Source organism: Amblyomma maculatum, chromosome 7 (assembly GCF_055883805.1).
Source record: "Amblyomma maculatum isolate TAMU_Amacu chromosome 7, ASM5588380v1, whole genome shotgun sequence".
NCBI classification, from domain to species: domain Eukaryota; kingdom Metazoa; phylum Arthropoda; class Arachnida; order Ixodida; family Ixodidae; genus Amblyomma; species Amblyomma maculatum.
Window position 1 is genome coordinate 90093704 of NC_139350.1, and position 13222 is coordinate 90106925.

General features: G+C 45.8%; 1 long non-coding RNA gene across 1 annotated transcript in view; it reads left to right on the forward strand.

Annotated features, from left to right (window-relative positions):
• Positions 1-13222, forward strand: part of LOC146183927 (uncharacterized) — a 64671-nt gene that overhangs the window by 25166 nt on the left and 26283 nt on the right. The window contains exons 5-6 of the long non-coding RNA XR_014708818.1: positions 559-741; positions 11609-11728. This is a non-coding gene — a long non-coding RNA (uncharacterized LOC146183927). The remainder of the gene's footprint in view (positions 1-558; positions 742-11608; positions 11729-13222) is intronic.

Here is a 13222-nt window from a genome sequence, read left to right on the forward strand (position 1 = left end):
AGTGGGGTTATCTAGCCAAGTAGGTACCTTGTCCAAGTTCGGGCATTTAGTTCCTGGGCATAAATATATAGTTTTCTGGGGCTGTAGTGTTGTCGATGTTGGGGTTGGGGTATCTTGCAGCACAAATAATGGGCATACGGGTGCGGTGTCCTCTGTATGATATCGTGTTGTTGCTGAACCTTGCATAACAAAAATGAAGTGATTGGTGGTCAGTTCTTAATTTTTGTTTTTCAAAACCATGTCTCAGTTGACAGCAGATTCTTTCATCACTGTCATACACAACCCTTTTATTTTTGTTAAAAGCTGTTTGTTTATCGGGATGAAAGTTTTAACCAAGACCTGTCCTTGTTCTTCCACTTGTTATTTATAGATTGTGTGCTGATTAAGGGTTGTTTTTATTTTGCTGATGCTTCTATGCTGTTGCTGTTCACACATGCTTTCTTCCCCACTTCCTGTCTGTGGCAGTTTTGTAATAAACTTAAAATGAAGTGGTAGATTATACCACAGAATCTGTGGGCTGTGCAGTCATGATAAAGTTCCTGGTGCCGAACTTCTCAGGGAACCAAGGGTCGCACCTGGAAGTTGGAGTGCTTGGGCACCTGAGCATGCTTGTGGTACCTACATCCACTGCACAACAGTATGCTGATGGGCACCGGTTTCCAGCTGCACAAGGACCTGGCCATCGTCGCTTGGCTGGCCGACATCGTTGAAGTGTGGGTCCCAGTCAGGCAGGGCCATAATGTAAGTTCTCGTGCCAGTCATCCACCTTCACTAAGCCACTGTGGGGTCACTTTTATTGGTTGGAATTGCCCAGACCAACCCCTTGCTGCTGCCTGTCAAGGCAGTGTGCACACTGCACGAAACTCTTCGCTAGGTGGCACTTTGTTTGCTTGGAATAGTACAACAGGCAGCTCAGTGCACTGCAGGAGTGTTCATTGCAAACATTATTTTTTTTACATATTTGTTGCACATATCTGCACGCACAAAGTAGTTATGCAGTAAACTACATAAAATTGCATCCCTAATGTTATCAAAAGGCACGCAGATCATGACGTACCAAGTGTACATATAAGAAAGGAGCTGATAAGTTGGGGGGCAGTGAGGTGTATCCTACGGAAAAAACAAAAATGGCAGCCGTAGTTTGTAGCCATGTGTGCCTGGGTAGAGAGTGTTAGACAGTTGTATGCATGGCTGTTATCTAAAATAACCAGAGAGCTTGGTTGAATGTAATAAAAAATATCTCTTGTTATCGGAGGAGGAGGAAGATGAGGAGGAAAGGCAGGGAGGTTAACCGGTAAAGGAACTGGTTTGCTACCCTGCACTGGGGGAGAGGGGTAGGTGGGTATAAAAGTTGTGGGTGAGAGAGGGATGGGTGATGACAGTACAGTTACATCACAGACATGTCACATCACATAACGTCACAGTCATATCACGTAACAAAAAATTATAGCCTTTTGATCAGTCCTGTGCTTTTCATAAAGCGGAGCAGTGCCTGGGAGGCCTTCACCGCAGACGATCGCCGTGGCCAGGGACCTAGGATCTTAATTTCAGTTAGTGGGCGTCCATCTAGACGCTCCAGCGCACGGCATAGGCACTGTTTTTCCTCGCTGTATATGGCTGTATATGGGGCACTCACAAAGAATGTGGCCTATAGTTTCGTCGCACCCGCAGTTTGTGCATGCAGGGCTATTTGCCATACCTATCACAAAAGAATAAGAGTTTGTAAATGCTACACCAACCCACAGGCGGCACAGCAAAGTTTCTTCACATCGGGGTAGGCCAGGTGGAAGCCGGAGCTCCAGGTCAGGGTCCAGGGATTTTAAGCGGCAGTTCACAAACTGGTCAGAATTCCACAAGGAGAGCGTGTGTTCCCGCGCAAGTGCGTGAAGCCTACCCGCTGCGTCTGCCCTGGAAAATGGAATCAACACACAATCGCCGTCTTGGTGGGCTGTTCGTACGACCTCGTCCGCCCGGAGATTGCCCGCTATGCCGCTGTGTCCTGGAAGCCATTGGTAGATGATCTCATGTCCTCCATTTATGGCATAGTGATGAAGTTGTCGTATTTCCGCGGCGAGTTGCTCATGGGGGCTACACGGCGAAGAGCCGCTTTTAAGGCTTGCAGAGCTGCTTTTGAATCTGTGAAAATAGACCATCGTTGAGGGCTTTGCTGACTGATATGCCTAATAGCGACACGTAGAGCGGTTAGTTCTGCGGCTGTTGAAGAAGTATGGTGAATTGTCCTAACTTTTATTTCTGTAGTAATTGCGGGTATGACCATGGAGCCTGAAGAATTCATGGCATTCACTGAACCGTCGGTGTAGACGTGCATACGATTTGCATGGTACTCATGGAAGTATTCAAGAGTGATTTGTTTTAGTTCTGTCGGTGATAGCTCAACCTTCTTCCTGATGCTGGGTATTGAAAGAAACATGTGTGGTTGATGCAGGCTCCACAGTGGAGAGGACGGTCTAGATGTGGGTGTAAACTGGGACAGAATAGCGCGATGTGCATCAACAGTCTCTGTAAACGATGTACGCGGCCTGGTAATAAAAAGACTGGCCAAATGATGACAGGGAACCCGGGTGATGTGTCGGAAATGTGCCCTCAGGGCGTCAACTGTTAGGTAGGTAGATATAGGATGCTCCTGAGCAATCAAAATGGTAGCAGCCGTAGAGGCACATTTCGGCAATCCCAGGCAGGTTCGCAGAGCTTGAGCTTGAACGCTCTGTAGAATTCCTAAGTTGGTTTTCCTGACATTTCCAAGTGCAGGTAAGCTGTACCGAAGAAATCCCATAAATAATGCATGGTACAGCTGGAGCATCGACCGCACGGACGCTCCCCATGACTTTCCCCCAATAAAGGCAAGCATGTGAGCAATTGCTGTCAGCCTCTTTTTCGTGAATGAAATATGGGGAATCCACGAAAGATTTCTGTCGATGATCACTCCCAGAAAGCGATGGCTGCTTTCGTAGGGTATTGTTTTACCATCAATGCGTACGGTGTAAGGTGACATGTTCTTGCGTGTAAATGCAATTAGCGAACACTTTTCAGTTGATATCTGCAGACCTTGCAGGTGGAGGTAGGACGCAACTATACTTGCCGCCTTTTGAAGCCTCGCTCTAACCTGTGGGCGCGTAACTCCTGATGCCCAGATACAGATGTCGTCCGCATATATTGAAAGTTGCGCCAACTGTGGTATTAAGTCAACAAGCCCGACAAGAGTAAGATTTAAGAGCGTTGGGCTTAGTACTCCACCCTGTGGGACTCCACGGGAAGTGAAATGAGAAGATGTTGGGCCGTCCTCAGTCTGCATAAAGTGAGATCTGTTGGATAAATAACTGCGTATCCAACAAAAAACACGACCGCCGAGCTCGGCAGCTTCCAGAGCATCCAAAATGGCCTGGTGAGTGACGTCATATGCGCTCTTTATATCCAGGAACAATAGCGCGGGTAAGCGCTTCAAAATTTTTTGGCGCTGTACAGATGATACCAGGTCCACCACGTTGTCAATTGAAGAGCGTCCACGTTGAAACCCTGACATTATATCTGGATATATGCGGTAGTGCTCCAGGTACCACTCAATACGTGTAAGCAGCATTCTTTCCAGTACTTTACCAATGCAACTAGCCAGCGCAATTGGACGGTATGATGTCAAGTCCAGAGGCGATTTACCAGGTTTCAGGAGCGGAACTAAACGACTGCGCTTCCACTCGTCTGGAACTGTACCCTCACTCCATGGTTTGTTGTAATATTCCAAAAGAGCGTGCCTAGCTTCTTGTCCAAGATTTCCAAGTGCAGTGTATGTTACACCGTCGGGACCCGGCGATGATGACCGTCTGCAAGAAGCCAGCGCAGCGTCAAGTTCTTCCACGGAAAAGGGAAGGTCCATTCGTGAATCCTGTGAAGCTGGAACATCGTTGAAATGTAGCGTTGCCGTTGGAGTCGATTGGCCTGCTACCCTAGCGCAGAAATCTTCTGCTACCTCGACCTCACTACGTCTTTGATAGAATGCGACAGATTTGAATGGGTAGAGCTGTCTAGGGGATGTTCGGAGACCATGAACAACATTCCAGATGCGTGATAAAGGCTTGCGGGGATCAAGCGTTTCACAGAATGACTGCCAACGTTTTTCCTGGAGGGCTTGAATTCGGCACTGAATTTTCTTTTGCAGGCGCCTCGCATCTCTGAGGTCGAGGCGCGACTTCGTGTGTTGATATCTACATTTGTTATTGGAAATTACTGCAAACCATTCACCTATGCTCCCTGCTTATTGTGAACTCCTTTGAACCCCCTTGCTTCAAGGGCTGTTATTCCACACTTATACCTCTCAGAGGATAAGGCCCCTTTGGTGTAAGGGGGTTTGACGGGCCTCTGTGACAAGGTATGTCACAAATTTAACCTTATGGCTGGTACTGCTCGCTTCTTAGTCCTCTAATGCTGAAATGCAGTTTATTATGAATGTTACAGTGAACAGGTTCCTTTTCATTTAGTATTAATCATTTTAGGTGAAAATGGACTTGTAGATTTATCCTGTTTTTAGATCCCTAAAGGAAGCAAATATCTTAAACAAATTATAGAATATACTCCACAAAGCACAACTTATTAGAACCTCATGCTTGGCATATGAGAACCATAGCCACTTATACGCCGTCAAACACAACACGCACCATGTAGTCTAGTCCACCTAAAAGGAAGTTGCTACCGCACAACAAAAGATTCAGAAATGAGCATTGACGTCTGTCATTTTATTACTGTATGTTTTGATGTAAAAGTCGCAATCCCCGCCAAACGGCAGTTTTTTCGAAAAAAATAAAAAAAACCACAGATAAGTCGCACTGTCGTATATTTTGCACTTGTTCACTTGGTAGGCTCGTTTAGGATCACGCTGTGAGAATGTGCAATGAAAATACATGCTTGCGGTGGCCGCCGCATATACACGGATCCCATGATAGGCAGTACTCACACAGGTGCATGTATCGTCCAGTCTAAACAGTACTTTTCAAAAATATTTTATTCTGAGACATACAAGTGGTATGCACTTACACAAAGCGTTTAGGTAAAACCATCAAAAGCGTTCTTCCTCTGAGTCGCTTACAAACAATTCAGCGATTTCAGATGGGAGTTCTGCAGGTGCATCACTGTCATATTCCGACTTGCTGGTGTCCATTTCCCCAACGTCATCGCCAGTCGTGAATGGGATCAACCCAGCCTTTGGGAATCCTGCTACATGCTTATGTAGAAATGGGGTCCCAAGCATCGGAGACCCATTCGGCCACTTCTCCAAGCATTTTGTGTTCCATGCGTCCTGTTTTTGTGAAGTTGTGGTCCCCCTTGGACATCCATGACTGCCACAAGCATTGCAGGACCGTTTTAAAACTGCGGTTCAGGGATATGTAGAGCGGCTGCAGCATCTTTGTCATGCCGGCAGATATGACCACTGGAACGCAGTTTTTCGCACTTATATATATATTTTTTTATGAATCCGTGGTGGTGCACCCGCATACTGTCGCGATGATTTCCTTGCTGATGTGAAAAAATATGTCGGGTCTATGCCAAAAATACTGGTTGAGCCGCACTCTCATCGTCCATTCTTTGGCATCGGCCTGAACCACCACAGTGGCAGGAAAGGAGTCTTTTGGTAGCATTTTTTTTGCTTAAAAGTTAACATGGGAAGCAGCTTCATGCCATCCGCGCAGTAGGCGAGAACTTCGGTGAAGTGCGATTCTTCGTGGCCAGTTCTCACCGTTGTAGCTTTTTCCCCCTTTCTCGGTGACGCTTCTCCCAAAGGGAATATCAGACGCAAGCGAGACTTTGTCCATGTTGACAATGTGGCTTGTGCGAATGTTCTCGTTAACAATTTCCGGTTTCATGAATGTACGGAAGTTCTCCAGCTTTTCCTGAAAGTGATCGGGAAGCTTCTGGCACATTGTCTTCCGCACTGTCATCACTAACTTATTCCGCCGCATAAAGCAGAAGCACTATGACGGACCCAATCTCTGTCGCAAGGGTCTTTCTTTACCTTGAGACGGAGCTGCACTGTAGACAGGCCTCTACCTCTGGCTCATTGCTCGAAAACCCACGCTTGCAGACAACCCTCCAGCTCCGCTTAGCGTGCCTTGGCGCGGTTTGCCTTCTTGGTTGACTTCATTATTCGGTGCACACTGGTGGCTCTGCGTCAGTTTCGGATAATTTTTTTCGCTAACCTCAAACTGCCTTCCTGCTGCCCGGTTTTCATGCACCTCGGCAAATTCAACGGCACGTAGCTTTAATTTCACGTAACTTTTTTTCCTCGCAGGCAGCGTCATGGTTAGCGAGAAATAAGACACGGTGCGACAGATGCGAGACACATCACTGCAGTGCGATCAGGCAATCTACACGCAGCAATGTTTAAAAGGAACCGAGGTGGAGAGGATGAGGAACTATCGAAGTAAAATATAAGGGCATAAATGTACACATAACTCACAACAATGCAGAAAATAAGGTTTTAATAAAGGGGGAAGGAGAGAGAGGCCTTAGTAAAGTCGAGCTAATTGTCGAGCCTGTCGGGCCAGGCATGCAGCAGAGAAGGCTGGGCACAGAAAGTAAGGAGACGGGCCGGGCCGTTGCAGCTTTGCTATGTGGTGTGGGTTGCTTGTTGTTTGTGTTAGAGGCAAGGGGAGAAAGAACGGGGCCGCAGCGCTGAGGTAGCCACTCTTTATAGGACAGGCTCAGCTACTCCCGTTTCCTTTCTAGCCTTTCCTGCAGAGCGTAGAAATTTCTAAGATTCTTTTACACCGCGATGTGTAGAGAGGGGATTGTGTGACTAAAGAGCTGGGAGTGGTTGAAAGCAATGAAATGAAGAGTCACTGCCGCTACGGGTAGAAATAGTCAAATATAACAAATCATGCGGGAACGCAAGAAATCGTTCGTTATTTTGAAATACCGTTGTAATGAAAGATCTGCGATTATAAGCCAGGGGTCAAACCTAGGTATGAAAATGACATACCTTGGCAGTAAGCATGTGCGTAGAGAAGCAAAATCTCAAATAGAAATGTTGCACTAACTTCAAAGCTGATTTATTTAAAGAAATCAGCTATTTTCTTCTGCCGCATGCAGCACAAACGAACACCATACAACTACAGCACATACACCTTCCACTTTGCGCAACACCTCATCGGGTGCATTATTGACCGAGCGATGAAAGTACAGACTTTGTCCACACACAAAAAAGAGGCAGAGTTCTATTTGACCTCATCTTCAGTGTTCCCTGAAGTTCGAAAATCTTGTCTCGGTCTTACAAAATGATTGCGGCAGTCGATCTGCAGAGGCCGGTTGCTTTTTCCCTATGTCGATTTCTTGCAGCGAAAGCTGCTCTCTTATATTCTTGGCACCTTCACTGACTGCAATCATCGTCAGATCTCACGCATAAACTTTGCAATAAGGTAATTTGCGACAAAAAAAAAAACACCTTCCCTCATGCACGACTGGCACATATTGACAGACTGGCGAACGACACACAACAAAAAAAAAAAAAAAGGCGGCTAGGCCTGCAGGCTACTGCATATTAAACCACAGTTTTCAACGACAGCTTTGTGGTGGCGCTAGGAGCTGGCACTAGATATGCTGATGATGATAGCTACAGCCCATCGACAATGCAAGAAGCGGCTGTTTCTGTTTCGCGCTGGAGTTGCGAGTTTCAGCACTGTTAATTTTAGCCGAATTTGCTATACTGATGTTCCTATATTATTGGAGAAAAAATAAAATATGTATGTTATTCTGAAATACTATACGCTATATAGAAATTCGTAATTCTGAAATATTTTTACATTGAAATTACATTGAAAACAGTAAATCTAAATCCATTGGGGATTTTAAAAAAAATTGTTAATTTAAAAAATTCATTATTGTGGTCTTCGTAGTAACGAGATTTGACTGTATACGGATGCAGCACTGGAAGCCACCCATTTCACTGTCAGCGGCGGCATGCACTTAACTGTTGCAGCAAAGACAGGACAAACGCAGGAGGAGGGGTCAGGCGCATAAAGAATTGGATCTAGGAAAACCAAAAATGCACTCTAAGGGAAGCTACGATGGGTGGGAAATGGAGCTGAAAGAGGTCCCGTAGTTCAGCCGAAGTGCAGGGGCCCGGTGTGTTCCCAAAACTAATATGTTGGAGTTTTTGGTGCTTCTTTCATTGAAATCCGGATGTCACCGCTGATGTCATGCCTCGTGCTCAGTAGCTGAGTGCTGGGCATAGTGGACATAGCAACTGCAGCTTCTGCGCTGAGGAAAGGCAGGACAGGGAAGAGGATCTGGAATGCAGCTGTAGGTGTCCAACTCCGGCCGCGCCCACAATTTATTGTACTCCTATAGTCCAGGGATGCTGTGGCCTATTCAGGATCTTGCACATTACAATAGGTAATTGTGCTCCTGTGCACCTGTGCACAAAGGGGGGGGGGGAGAGGGGGGGGGGGCAGAGGTGACAGTAGGAGTACAGTTACACAATTATATCCTCTGATGTAATTATAACTGCTTCTGAGATGGCTTCTTTGTGCTATGTAGCCAAGGCCAGGCAGCAGAGGAAAAAAGGCAAGCCACATTTCTGTTCGTGACACTGGTCAGTCCGTCATGACGGCAGCATTTTCACTGTGTCTGTGCACATTTTCCCAAGAAAATAAATTTAGAACACTGTTTAGAAAGTATTTAGAACATTTAGAAACCAAAAAATTTTCACATTTTCAATTGGTTATTAAATAAATTTCCCTTTCTCCGTCAGTAGCCTGCTTTTCCCACTTCGGAAATACTGATGCCACAGCGAATAAAATATGAACTGGTTATTGGCAAGAATGCCTGCGCTGACACCTGGTATTTTGCCACGCAAAAATTGTAAATTGGTGGGTTGAACATGTCGAAGTCACGTACGGGCTATGAGCGACAATATAGTTGCAGGCTCCGGATTAATTTAGACCATCTTGTCATCTAAACGTGCTTTGACATTGTGCAGTGCACTGGCAGCTTTTTGAGCGTGGACCAGGCGCTCATTCCATGCATAAGTTGCAGCGGTGGATAAAGCCATAGCCTCCTCTATACTCTCTGTGCCTGTCAACGCGCCGTGCGAACAATAGAGCGGCACCGTCGGGTAAAATTGCGCGGCGCTGCCGCTCCCGTCGCTGAGGGCACCACTGACGTAGGGGTCGATCCGAATATTATACTCTCATGTAATGGTATCCATCTGGAAGTCGATGCAGGTGCAGTCACTCTTCCTGAAGCTGTGGGGTTTAGAGATACCAGTGGCCGGGTGAATAAACCGGCGGTAGAAGCTAGCAAAAAATGACTGGAAGATTGGTGGCTTAAAAGCAGAAAAGTGACATAATGTTAGTAATGTAGAAACAAAAATTCCAATAAATGGAATGATGGAACCTTTATGAAGGGCAAGAGGCCACAGTCAGAACTGGGCATGGTCTTACTGATTGGTTTCCGATTGAGAAAGGGGTGAGGCAAGGCTGCATACTGTCGCCCTGCCTATTTAACCTATATGCAGAGTGCATCATGAGGAAGGCCGGTCTGGACGAGTCTTCAGCTGGGGTGAAGATTGCTGGAAAACGTATCAACAACCTTAGATATGCGGATGATACCACTTTAATGGCAGAAAGTGAAGTGGAACTCAAGAGACTTCTGATGCGCGTACAAGAAGAGAGTGAGAAGTTTGGGCTTAAACTGAACATTAAAAAGACGAAGATCATGGCGTCTTGCCCTATCAAGTCCTGGAGCATCAATGGACAAGAAGTGGAAGCTGTGACAGATTTTCTGTTCTTGGGCGCCAAGATTACCTCGGAAGGAGACTGCAGCCATGAAATTAGGAGACGCCTGCTTCTGGGAAAGAGAGCAATGGTTAGCCTTGACCGAGTAGTAAAGAGCAGAGACATTAGTCTGCCAACCAAGATCCGTATAACCCGTGCTATGGTCTTTCCAGTTGTGATGTATGGATGCGAGAGTTGGACTGTGAAAAAGGCTGACCGCCGAAGAATTGAGGCGTTTGAATTGTGGTGCTGGCGAAGACTCTTAAGAGTTCCTTGGACTGCCAGAAGATCAAATCAGTCGATATTGTCGACCATAAACCCTGACTGCTCATTGGAGGGTCAAATTCTAAAGTTAAAGCTCAGCTACTTTGGTCATCTGATGAGAAGAGAGGAGTCGCTGGAGAAAGATTTGATGTTAGGAAAGGTTGAGGGTCGCCGGAGAAGGGGTAGGCAGCGAACGCGATGGTTAGATGGCATTCTCGAGGCATTGCAGATGAAGCTATGTGATGTTAAGAAGATAGTGAGAGACCGGAAAGCGTGGCGTGACATGGTCCATAGGGTCACGAAGAGTCGGACACGACTGAACGCCTGAACTGAACTGAACTGGTATAGTTAACCAATCTAGGCAACGAGCTAGGCAGGGAAGCAATTAGCATTTCAGTCCAGAAAGCACGCGTGCACATCTAACATTACTATTGCAGTATTGACACTTAATAAACACAGTTTTTGGTGCTATCACTATTTTTTACAAGTCTCAAAGCAGCTGAACACTATGCAGCGATCGCTGGAAGGACAAAGCAAAGCTGGCGCCTACCAGTTGGTGCAATGCTGTATTCCTGCAGCACCCAAAGGCAGAGAAAAGTAGAAGCATGACCTTGCACACTGCAAAACAGTCCACGAAACAGCGAGAAAGCGGTAGCGCGTACCTATCTGAACCGCTTTGCAACACGGCGCACCTGGCACTTGCCTGGCGAGGGTGACCCTACGTCGCTGTCGCCATCTCTCAGCAGCCAGTGATGTAACTTGTCAACGGAGGAGGAGCGACGGCCGCGGAGCGCGGAGTTGCCAGGCACAGAGTGTATAAAGAAAGCTATGATAAGGCGCACTGACAAAAATTTCAGAAAAAAGAAAAAAAAAACACAACTTGTACCTTGAAAATACAGTACATAGGTAATAACATAATCATGTAGTATGCTGTAGGAGAGTCAACTTCTCATGTGTATGCAGCATGAATCTCATTGATCATCCGTGAATTTTTTTTCTCAGATTGCTCACAAGATGGAATAAATTTTTTGTTTCGTTTCAGCAGTTCTCTTTGGCGGATGCATGGGGGCACCAAAACTACATTTTCCCCTTTGCCGCATTACCTTGATAGCTATTCGTGCTATGACTGCTGCTGGCATTCCTTTGTGATATAGTGTCTTCAGGTTTGTAAATGAGCTTGCTAGATGACGACACTTGTATTTTACAAGCAACCACAGTGTTCGAGTACAGCACTGCTGTGTAACACGTACGTCAGTACATCTCATGTTGTGGTTCAGTCATTAATCATACTATACTGCGGCACGCTGTCATTTGATGAAGTTCATAGCAGTTCATAGTAGGCATAGCATAACAGTGAGGCAAGCTCACTGTTTGACAAGCTGCAAACAAATAAATTTGATGGTTAGTGCTTTAGGACAAATGCAAGGCAGATACAGTGGGAGCAACTGCTCAGTCTTCAGTACTACCGTAATGCCCTCAAATCTCTGCTCATATGCTAATGCAGAACTTGTCCGTCTACACAAATGCCGCAACTTGTGGGATGTTTCTGTTTTGCACATATCTAGTTGGATTTACCCTTTGGGTCTCCTTGGAGTCGGAAAGGCAGTGACGGGAACATGGGGACTGTGCTGTGATCCGTGCTCACCCAGCAAGATGACGACACCGAAAGTGACGATATGTCCTTGGTAAGACGACTTTTTTTGTGCACTGGCAGCAAAGTCTGGGATGATGAGCTGCCTAGTCATTTATATATATAAACTCAGCTGCAACTTCATTTTTTCTTTTACTCCAGGGGTGTGCATTCCTGCCAAAAACAAAAAATTTAAATACGTGCAGCTTTTATCAGCAAACCCAGTGCTGACTTGCCCGTTTCTTTCAACATTATTCATTCTTCCGTAAGCGTGGTATGCCCATCACGTAATATTGGGGAGAAAAGTTTCCAGGGTGCGTCATCCTGAAGTGGGAAGGGCATGGCTCAGTTATTAGCACATCTGGAGACCAGATGTGCCAAGGTGAAAGTTGGACTTGCGTGCTGTGACATGAGCTACTGAACTCAAGTGAGTGAAAATGAATGTGGCACTTGTACGCCAAAATTGTTTTTCTCGTGCTCTGGAAACTTTTGTTCCTGATAGTACATGCAATGTCGCTGGCCTCGTTTGAACCAGTGACCTTGCATTTTTTATTTATAATTTAGATCATGCCATGATTGCCACGAGTCCACCTCTGCAGCGGTAAAAGCTATCACAGCAGCTATTCTTGAACTCATTTGGCCATGAAGGCAGATTTTTTTTCTTCATAGACGCAAGGTCTTGGCACCCTTTCTAGACAGCACTTGCACATTGGGAGATTTTTAAGAGCCTGGCTGATTTGGATATCCTGCTCCTTTGTTTGACAGTGCTTGAAAAGGTTGCACAATATATAAAGTGGGCTAGAACTGCAAGTCCACATCAAGTACTTATCACAGGCCAGACCCAGCACCGTAGCTGTCTGTAGTGCTTATCAAACCTACTTGGTAAAGAAAGCAACTGCTGTCAAGTGGAAGCTGAAGGGGTGTAATGAAACCACATTGTGCTATATTTTGCTAAAATATCATCCTCTGCTTGTGGCATGAGTGTATCATGCCTGGGATTGAAACGGTGTGCACATCAGTTCAGTACATACAACAGATTACAGTCTTTGCTAAGAGCCTGTGAGGCATAGCAGTTTCCATGATATAGGCGTGTTTGAGTATAGTTTTAGAAGGTGGACCATTTATTGCTGAGGTCAGCTCTTATTGAAAACAATGTGCTAGCAGATTTTCTGCCTGCAAAGTGAGCTTTTACTGCATCCAGATGTTTAAATCAACTTGGAATGCTTATGCCAGTGTGTAAACCGTTGGAACAAGTGCTTAAAGTTGTGGCTAGCTGCGGTAAAAAGCATTGGCAGCGGCTCTTTTAACACACGGAAGTAGAAGAGGAAGTGACATAAATAATGTCATAGTATAAAAATGTTGTTGATTAGCATGCGTTTGTACATAATAATAAGAAAACAATAAAGATGCAAAGTAAAATGATACTCTTAGTATTAGCTTCTACCCACCGGGGTGGCGCAGTGGTTAGGGCGCTTGACTACCGTGCCCAAGAATGCGGATCGAATTCAGTGGAGGCGAAAAGCAAGGCGCCTGTGTGCTGTGCGATGCC